Below are 10,996 nucleotides of genomic sequence, written 5' to 3'. Positions count from 1 at the left end.
CTAACTTCTGGGGCTTCAATTTGGACACCCACTGGCATTTTTTTGACCTTGAAATCATCTATCGGCAATCTATTTTGCCGACCGGAAAAATATTATGCCGACCGGCACTTTATTTTGGCCGACGACCAAATTTTCTGGCCGGTTTGCACCATTTGCACCCTCCAAGCCTGGTGCATCCCAGCTGTGCCAGCTGGGATGCACAGACCCTACTCCACGTGCATATATGTGGCTATTTTGAGCCTTTGCACACCCTTTGGCCCCTTTTCTTGCACCCTTTGCTCAAGGCTTCTTGAGGAAGCCTTGACCCCTTATCTTGGCTTCCTCAAGAAGCCTACCAGCTGTCCAAGCTTCTCCAATAAGCCTTGACCTCCCCTTTAAACCCCTTTGACCCTTTGAAGCTTGTCTTGGAAGCTTAGTATTGCCTATATAAGGAAGCCATCCTCCTCCTTTGTTTTGGTTCAGCAAAAACCAGACCTAATACATACATATAACATATCTATCACCCTCTCTCTCTATATCTCCCTCTCTCTCTACATTTGGGTGTGTTAGAGTGATCAAACACCCTTGTTCTTGGGCCATTTCTTCATCAACTCATAGCACAAGGCATCCAACGCCTATTCCAGCAGCTTGAGGCTGTTCTCCAGAGCTTAGGAGCACCTAAACTTGGTCCAAGAGGTGCTGGTTCATTGGTCTACAAAGGTGAGTCCTCTTCTTCCCTTTTCTAGCCTATTCTTGCATCATATCTAAGCCATAGTTGCTTGCATCTTTGGGCTCCGACCTAAACTTCAAATAATCATATTTTGAGGTCCTCTTCATGTTTGATTGAGGACCTCTTGCTGTTTGAGGACAGTAGCTTGCACTTGCTTCAATATCCTCCTTGAATGCCATAATCTTGCATAGAATTTTTGGCTTGCGTGTGATCTGTTTTAGAGCCTGATGTAAACTGAAAATAGGCTTATTTTGAGCCCCTCTTCAACATTGAAGAAGGGCTCAACACTGTTTGGGACTTCCATGTTGTACTTCCCTTTATATCCTCTTTTTGGTCCCATTTTTGTATGTCTTGGCAGCCCCTGATGTTGCTGTTTTTGGACCTTGGTCCGAACTAAAAGTGGCTTTATTTTGACCTCCTGAACATGTTTTATTAAGGGTATTTTCTTGTTTGGTGAATTTTTTGTATACCTCATGATATAGCCACTTTCGAGCCTCATTTTTGCATTGCATTTCTAATATATTTGTATACTGTTTTCGGGGCTACCATGAACTGTAAATGTGCATATTTTGGGCCTCTCTTCAATGTTGTTGAAGGGCCCTAACATGTTTAGGGACAGCAGCTGTGAGTTGCTTCATAATCTCATGTTTAGGGCCGTTTTTGTATGCCATTGTTGCCCTATCTTTGTTTGCTTTTTGGCCATGAGTTGTACTAGTAAAATGCTAATTTTGGGGCTGCCTTGCTACTGTCTATTCATTGCATATCCATGTTGTGCATGCTTGATATAGCTATAGGCCATTTCGGGTGCCAAAGTCCATGTTTCGGGACTATTCCATGCATCGGGTGTGTTTTCGCCTCATTCCGGGGCTGTTTTCCCCCATATTTCAGTGCTGAAATCCCATTAGCATATTTGCATATCATTTTCCATGCCATTGCCTCGATTTACGTGCCCGTGCGCACGCATTTCGAGGCACTTCATCTTCTTCCATTGGCCACTGTTTTGGGCCTAACTAGAGCTGCCTAATTCATGTTTAAGACCATCCCTTGCTTATTTGCATGCTCACCTTGCATGTTTGCTTGTATCGGCATGTTGCATCCTTAGCTCGTATGCCTAGGTTGCATTGCATTGGCATGCATGCCTTGCCTCTTGATCATGTGATAGAGGTTGGGCTTTAGTTTGTTTGATTGGTTTGCATTTCATTTGACATGAAAGTTGCATACTTGATTCCTTGGGCCATCATGCATGGAAATGCGCGATTGGTGGTCCGAGAACCGAGACACATGTCCCTTTGAGTCATTACAATGATAAGAGACATGGTTGGTGCATACATTCCTTGAATTGTGCTGCCATGCCTTGTTTTGCCCTCTGTTGCTGTGAGTTGCAGGTTCTGCAGGCTTTCTTTGCCGACCGGCAGTGTAAGGTGCCGGCCGGCAATCTTTTCTCTGCCGACAGCTTCAATTTTGTGCCGATGGATACACACCAGTGCCGGTGGTGATTCCACTCAGCCGGTGGTACTTCCCAGTGCCCAGGGATGCAACCCTGAGGTTTTGACAGCCTCCAGAGGAGTGAAAGAAGGAAAACAGAGGCAGCTTGCGCATGGCGGCACGCTTCTCGAGACGTTTTACTGTTTTTCTTAGTCTATTTAATTTGTTAATTAAATTAGGCAATTTGTAATATTAATTAGCCTGCGTAGTTAATTAATTTGTAATATTTATTCGGTCCCTCCGAGCGAGGGCAAATTTGTAATAAGTGTGTGTGCGTGTGTGCATGTCTTCCAACCTCCACTTCTTTCTTCCCTTTTATTTACCTGCTTATGATGGTAGATTAGGGCACATTTATTTTAGCATACCTTATGCTATGCATGCGTGCATTCATGCATTTGTTGACATGCACCGGGCTCGGTACATCATACAAACTACATTGTACTTTTCAATCCCAAATTGAATACATGTTACTTATAGCATTTCATATGCCATTTTAGGGTTAGCCGAGCCTGTTTAGATTGCATCTTTGCATGCGTTGCATTAGCCATTTTTAACATGAACTAGGATCATGCATATGATTACTAACTAGTTTCTGTTTTGGCTCGGAGTACTAGGTAAGCTTTTATGCTTTAGCATATCGCATGCGTGTGAGTGTTGCCATGATAATATGCTTACCATGCGGCTAAGTGCTTACGTGTGATAAACTGCTTGAATGCCTGTGGGTGGAGGTCAAATTGCTTAAATTGGGATAATGCATTAAAACTATGAATTTTAAGCCCACTAGATAGTGGCAAAATCATCTTTTCCAAAAGCCCACTTGAGGGTGGCAAAACCTGCATTTTAGCCTACTTGCGAGTAGCAAACCATTTTCAAAACAAACATGAAATGTTTTGTTCCAATTTAGGCGATTTGGTCTATACTTGTTTGCTGTGCGCATAACATAGTAATTCTAGGCTAACAATTGGTTTAAGAACACATAAAGTTTTCAAAAACGGATATCACGGTTAGTAGAGGCCGGTCTTCGGACCGGGCGAAAGGGGGTGCTCATAACTGACCTTCCCCGATCGTACCCAAGCTCCCGAGCCGAGACAACTCCGGTGATGACAGACGCGTGGCCTTTGGCACCGAGTCAGGGTTTCCTAAATTGCCCCATTTTAAAAATATTTAGGTGGCGACTCTGTATCTGGCAAAGCAGTCCATGTTTGGCACTACTTTTCAAAAAATCTGTTTTCTCAAACGATTTGCCAGATTTGGACTCTTTGGTTCAAGATTAAGAACCGCGACAACAAAAATCGTGAGTCCGAACTGTAGTAGCATGAGGCCCGCGGGCGCGTCTACACTTCCGTCTCATGGAAACACACTGGGTACCAACCAGGTCTGCCGAGGTTCTACACCTCCTTGCCGAGGTGTGATCCCGATGGCCTCATTCAAAAGCAAGTCGGGAAAACCTGGGTTTCCCTTTGAAGAACATGAAGAACATGAAGAAGATAAATGCAAGAATCATAACTTGTTACAAAAATCAGAGGTTTCATGCCATGAGTTCAAAACATGGACCTGGGTACCCATACAAGATGGTCATGCAAGAACAAACACAGAAACATGGTTTTGGTTTCAAACTTTCGGATCAAAACGAGACTTTTCTTCAAGAACACATGAATACCATTTTTTTTTCTCTTCCAAAACCAACTTCAAATCGATGCATGACGTGCAAAACAAATCCGATCATGCAATGCAGCTAGATGATCAATAACAACAACCAAAGCAGATTAAGATTCTTACCCCAAAGCTCGAATCTAACGGCTCAAACCTCGAAGATCAAGCTTGGAAGATCTACTCTCACTCAAGAACTTCTCCTCTCTTCTCTAGAGCTTCTCTCTCTAAAGGCAAAGATTTGAGACAAAATGATTTGTTTCTAAGTCTGCCGGCTGTCTTAACAATCAGCTCGGACACGTGGCGCTATCGGGTTGGCTCAACTCAAAAGGTGATTGATTGATAAGACAAGTCTATGACAAAGCGTATGCAGCAAGCTTGGGCAAGACACATCGGCAAGTAATAACGTCGGCTAAAGTCAAAGCTTCGGCAGCAGGATAACAAAGACCGGCTAGGGAGGACAACACTTGACTAAGCTGTGCCACACCTTGGCCGGGGTGTGCCACACCTCGGTCTAGGCCATACCTGCCCGAGGACAAGGATCACTAAGTGCAAAACATCTCGGCAATCAAAGCCCGAGGTGAAGATGGGGGCTGACCAAGTGGTTCCAAAACAATTCTAAGTACAAAGGTTCAGAGGTGAACTAAGCTCAAGTTGACCTCGGCTACACATCAAGCAAGGAACAAAATCATGTAAGTAATACTTAAACAAAACAAGGCAAGGCAAGACTTGCAAAACAACATAACAAGACAAGATCATGCATGAATGTATGCAAGTATGACAAGAGTAAGGTGAGGGTTGCTACAGTCTACCCCCCTTAAAGAAGTTTGGTCCCCAAACTTAAATTACCTTGCTCTATAAACAACTCCGGGTAACGGATTCTCACATCCTCTTCTTTTTCCCACGTGGCTTCTGTGCCATAATGCTCCTTCCATTCGACCTTTACCATTGGTATCGATTTGTTTCTCAGTTGCCTCACTTGCCTGTCAGTAATCCTCATTGGCTTCTCCTCATAGCCCAAACCCTCAGTAACCGTAATCCCATAATGATCAATTATATGTAGTGGATCTCGGATGTACTTCCTCAGCATCAAAACATGAAACACATTGTGGACTTGGCTTAAATCTGGTGGCAAAGCAAGTCTGTAGGCAACGGGGTTACTTCTCTCAAGAATTTCAAACGGTCCAATATATCGGGGTGCTAATTTACCTTTCTTTCCAAATCTTGAAACTCCTTTCATTGGTGAAACTTTCAGGAATACATGATCCCCAACTTCGAATGCTAACTCCTTCCTTCTCAGGTCGGCGTAGCTCTTTTGTCGGCTCTGGGCAGTTTTAATCCTCTGTTGGATAAGTTTAATCTTCTCTGTTGTTACTTGAATCAATTCGGGACCAAGCAGAGCTCAGTCTCCAACTTCGGTCCAACATATCGGCGACCTACACTTTCTTCCGTACAAGGCTTCATACGGTGCCATGCCAATGCTAGCTTGATAACTATTGTTGTAAGCGAATTCCACTAAGGGCAAGTGCGCTCCCCAACTTCCTAGGAAGTCCAATACACAAAGTCTAAGCATATCTTCAAGTGTCTGAATTGTCCTCTCTGTCTGCCCATCCGTCTGGGGATGAAAAGCTGTACTAAATCTCAGCTCGGCTCCGAAAGCCCTCTGTAGACTCTTCCAAAATCTAGAAACAAATTTAGGATCTCGGTCTGACACAATTGACATCGGCACTCCATGAAGTCTAGCAATCTCGTTCACATATAACAAGGCAAGTTGATCGGCGTTGTAGGTAGTCTTAACAGGTAGAAAGTGTGCTGACTTAGTTAATCTATCGACAACAACCCAAATCGAGTCCATGCCTTTCGGTGTCTTCGGCAAACCAATCACAAAATCCATGGAGATGTGTTCCCATTTCCACTCAGGAATCGGCAAAGGTTGAAGAAGTCCTGTCGGTCTTTGATGTTCTGCTTTCACTTGTTGACAATGCAAACACTGGGACACGAATTCGGCTATTTCTCTTTTCATGTTTGGCCACCAAAACGTCTATTTCACATCCTGATACATCTTAGTGTTCCCTGGGTGGACAGCGAATTTAGAGTTGTGGGCTTCTTGCAAAATCTTCCTTTTTAACTCTGGGATGTCGGCCACACATAACCTTCCTTCAAACTTAAGCACTTGTTTTTCGATGGTATACCCTGATCTCGGCTTTGTGACAATCTCCTCGGCTACTTTCTTGAAGAATTCATCCTCCATCTGTCTTGTCTTTACCTCATCAACAATAGTCGGCTCTACTGCCATCATGGTCAAACACGCCAAATTTCTATCTGATTTTCTGCTCAAAGCGTCGGCTACACTATTGGCTTTACCTGGGTGATATTGAATTTGCATATCATAGTCTTTCAACAACTCAAGCCACCTTCTCTGTCTCAAATTCAATTCCTTCTGAGTGAACAGGTACTTTAAACTCTTATGATCTGTAAAAACCTGACAAGAAGCTCCATACAAATAGTGACCCCAAATCTTTAAAGCAAATACCACAGCCGCCAATTCTAAGTCATGGGTAGGATAGTTCTTCTCATGGGGTTTCAACTGACGAGATGCATAAGCTATGACCTTACCCCCTTGCATTAACACACAACCCAAGCCCTTATGTGAAGCATCTCTATAGATATGAAACTCTTCATTACCTGATGGAAGTACGAGTACTGGTGCTGTAACTAACCTCGTCTTCAATTCCTGGAAAGCTGACTCCCGATCTTTAGTCCATTCATACAGTGTTCCCTTCTTAGTCAACTGCGTTAGTGGAATTGCAATCCTTGAGAAATCCTTCACAAACTTCCTGTAATAACCTGCCCAACCCAGAAAACTACGAATCTCGGACACATTAGTCGGCCTCGGCCAATTTACTACGGCTTCAATTTTGCTAGGATCGACCGAGATACCCTCTTCATTAATCACATGACCCAAGAATGAGATAGTAGAAAGCCAAAACTCACACTTGTTAAACTTAGCATACAATTTCCGGTCTCTCAAAATCTGTAAGGCAAGTCTCAAATGATTTTCATGTTCAGCTTTACTCTTGGAGTAAATCAATATATCATCAATGAAGACAACTACAAACTCATCTAAATATGGCTTGAAGACTCTGTTCATTAAATCCATAAATGCAGCAGGGGCATTGGTCACTCCAAAAGGCATAACTAAAAACTCGTAGTGGCCATATCTTGTCCGAAAAGCAGTCTTCTCCACATCTTCGGCTTTAACTTTAAGCTGGTGGTAACCAGACCTAAGGTCAATCTTAGAAAATACTTGGGCTCCTTGTAATTGGTCAAGTAGATCATCAATCCTAGGTAATGGGTACTTGTTCTTAATGGTGACCTTATTAAGTTCTCTGTAATCGATACGAAGACGGAGTGTGCCATCCTTTTTCTTAACAAATAAAACAGGTGCTTCCCATGGTGAAGTGCTCGGCCTAATAAATCCCTTATCTAACAATTCTTGTAATTGTAGTTTCAATTCCCTAAGTTCAGCTGGGGCCATCCTATAAGGTGTTTTGGAGTTCGGCTGTGTTCCCGACATGATGTCAACTGTAAACTCTATTTCTCTATCGGTTAAGTGGCCAGGCAATTCGTTTGGGAAGACGTCGAGGAATTCACTAACAACCGGGATGTCAGCTAAATTAACATTTCCATTCTGATCACTCAGTATACTACACAAGTAGCCTCGACACCCTTTCTAAATTAATTTACAGGCTTTAATGGACGAAATCAAGTAAGGTGGGGGCACTATCCCTTTACCCTGGAAAATAACCTCGGCTAGGTTTGGGGGTCTCAGTGTGACACTTTTTGAAACACAGTTAATAGATGCATGATTTGCGACTAACCAATCCATTCCCAGTATAACATCAAAATGAGTTATGTCCAGAGGCATTAAATCTACTAGCAATTTGACATTCTCAATCTCAACAACACATGCTCTATAGATGGATGCAACAATCATAGATCTCCCAGATGGAGTAGACACAGATAACACATAATCAAGGGGCTCTAGTTCTCTATTAATTTTCTCGGCAAATTTAGCAGATACAAACGAATGCGTAGAACCCGAATCAATTAACACATAAGCATCTTGGGAGCAAATTAGGAGTATACCTGACACCACTGTCTCAGCATTCTGGGTGTCCCCTGGTACGAGCGCAAACACTCTGCCCTGTCTCATCTGCCCTTTTCCAACATTACTCTTCTGGACGGAACCCGAGGCATTCTCACCCTTCTTGTTGTTATCAGCCTTTGTCTTAGGACAATCCCTCACATAATGACCCATTTCACTGCATTCATAACAAGCTCCAGACGTCCGACGACAGACCCCAAAATGTTGCTTCCCACAATCCGAACACGTCGGCTTAGCACTACCTTCCTGCCTTAGGTTACCAGCACTGCCCATGTTCGCTCTCTTCTTGGTGCCCAGCTGTCCTCGGCGATTGTCATAGTTCTGTCTCTTTCGCTGGCTCTCCCCCGAGCTCTGGTATCGATTCAGGTTAGCTTCGGCCTGAATGGCTTTGTCCAACACCTCGGCGTAAGTCGGCATATTGTGCAAGTTAACCCGGTCTTGAATCGGTCCGCGAAGCCCACTCTCGAATTTCCTGGCCTTCATGTATTCATCGTTGGCCATGTGAGGTACAAACCTTGCCAATTCAGTAAAAGCGCGGTCGTACTCCGCCACTGTTCGGTTGCCTTGCGTCAAAGTATGGAATTCGGTAGCCTTGCGGTTTCGAACACTTAGGGGAAAGTGTTTGTTGTAGAACAACTCTAAGAATCGGGTCCAGGTCAGATCTGGATTGCTTTCTCGAACCATCATCCACCATCTGCGAGCGTCATCATCCAACGTGAATGCTGCCAACGTCACCTTCTGCACGTTGGTGCTAGGAAAGATCTCAAACAACTTTTCCATTTCTAAAACCCATGCCTCAGCCTTCATCGGCTCTATACCTCCAGAGAATCTCGGTGGTTTCATTTTCTTGAATTCCCTGATCAAAGCTATCGTGCCATCCCCATATAAGGCTGGTTGCGGAGGAACTTGCGGCACTGAAGGAGGTGGAGGCGGAACTACATTTCGGCCGTTGGTCTGCTCGGCCTGGGTCGACGTAGCACTAGCGTACTGCTGTCTTGTTTGCCTCAACTCGCGGGCCAAACCTTCAACTAATCTTTCCAGTCTGTCCATTCTGTCTTCGGGCTGATCCCGGCCAATTGGAGGTCTACCTCTCCTCATGATGCTATGAGCATGCAAAATGTGACTTTAAAACTAATAAGCAAATAACCACGTAGGCAAGTAACAAATAGGTATGTCAAGACAATGCACACTTCTTTCAAATAGCAAGTACCATGATGCAATCCTAACATCTTTCTAAGGGAAATCCTATGGTCTTTAGGACTCAAAGTGTGTGAATAACGTACTATAAGGGACGCGTGCTCTAATACCATTCTGTCACGACCCCAAACCGCCCCTAGTAGTTTGGTGTCGTGATGGCCAGTAATCCGTAATTACCGAAGGCCAACTTTACAAAAGTTTAACACAATCAGAGTATAATGAACGGGGCTCACAAATGCGGAAGAAATAAATCAAAATACAAGTGATCCATAAGAGCAGTGCATAAGTCCAATGATATGGTATACAACTTGAATATAACAAAGCAAAATACGTATTACATCTTGATCAAAAGGCTTCTCGAGCCGACATTTTCAAAATACAGTGAATACAAGCCAAGAAGCATGATTTTCAAGATTCGCCGACATAAAGATAAACGACATCGCCGACGTGTATACAAAACAAAGCCGACAAAATCACGGATCCAAAACAAGCTTTCAAAAACACAACTAGGCATCGCCGCCGTCCTGCTCATCACCTACATATATAGAGAGAGAGGTGAGCTTGGATACTCAGTGAATGGTGCAAATAATAAAGGTTTTTGCATGAATATAGCCGAAGTCTTTCAAAACAAAACATGCCAAAACCATACGAATTTAGCCGAGGTCCTTACAGAACCAAACATGACGAAACTTTATCAAACAAGGAACGAACCGTATTCATCTATTAAGTCTTACAAGTCTCAAGGGATGCTTACTGACATCAGAAAAACACATCAAAAGCTTATCAAACAAGCAAGTCCACGCGGTAAACCGTCAGTGGAAAAATAAGGACTGGACGATCCGTAATCGATTAGTCAAAAGTACTGCGAAAGTTTATAGTCCTCCAGCACAAGGGACTTGTGTTACTTAAGCCCGTAGCTCTTTTTTACACGATGGTCTTGTGTTACTTAGGCCCGTAGCCCGTTTTAACATGATAGTCTTTCCAAGAAAGGACCGTATCCTTTTATACTTAGTGCTGCGAACGTTTAGAGTCCTCCAGCATAAGGGACTTTTATACTTGGTACTGCGAAAGTTTAGAGTCCTCCAGTACAAGGGACTTTCCAAGGATGACATTAAAACAAAGCTTATACTTGATACGTCAAAACAGGGCTATTCATCCATGCTTAACAAATACTTTCATCAAAACAAAGCAAAGCAAGATTTATCAAACAATATAACATAGCTTTATTAAAAACACCACTCACCTAGTTCTTCAGGTGTAGGCTCAAAGCAAAGATCAAGGTCCTACAATCACACGGCAATCACATTCTCAAAACAAGCTTTATTCATGCAAATGATCTCGGCATTCTCACCAAATCCAAGTCAATAATGAAGCGAAACATGCTGGGAGTTTAAACACTGCTTCCGTCTCATGGAAACACACTGGGTACCAACCAGGTCTGCCGAGGTTCTACACCTCCTTGCCGAGGTGTGATCCCGATGGCCTCATTCAAAAGCAAGTCGGGAAAACCTGGGTTTCCCTTTGAAGAACATGAAGAAGATAAATGCAAGAATCATAACTTGTTACAAAAATCAGAGGTTTCATGCCATGAGTTCAAAACATGGACCTGGGTACCCATACAAGATGGTCATGCAAGAACAAACACAGAAACATGGTTTTGGTTTCAAACTTTCGGATCAAAACGAGACTTTTCTTCAAGAACACATGAATACCATTTTTTTTTCTCTTCCAAAACCAACTTCAAATCGATGCATGACGTGCAAAACAAATCCGATCATGCAATGCAG

The sequence above is a fragment of the Camellia sinensis genome, chromosome 1, assembly GCF_055761805.1.
Source record: "Camellia sinensis isolate YWXY chromosome 1, ASM5576180v1, whole genome shotgun sequence".
Lineage (NCBI taxonomy): Eukaryota > Viridiplantae > Streptophyta > Magnoliopsida > Ericales > Theaceae > Camellia > Camellia sinensis.
The sequence above is the reverse complement of the archived record's forward strand: the minus strand, read 5'-3'. Positions refer to the sequence as shown.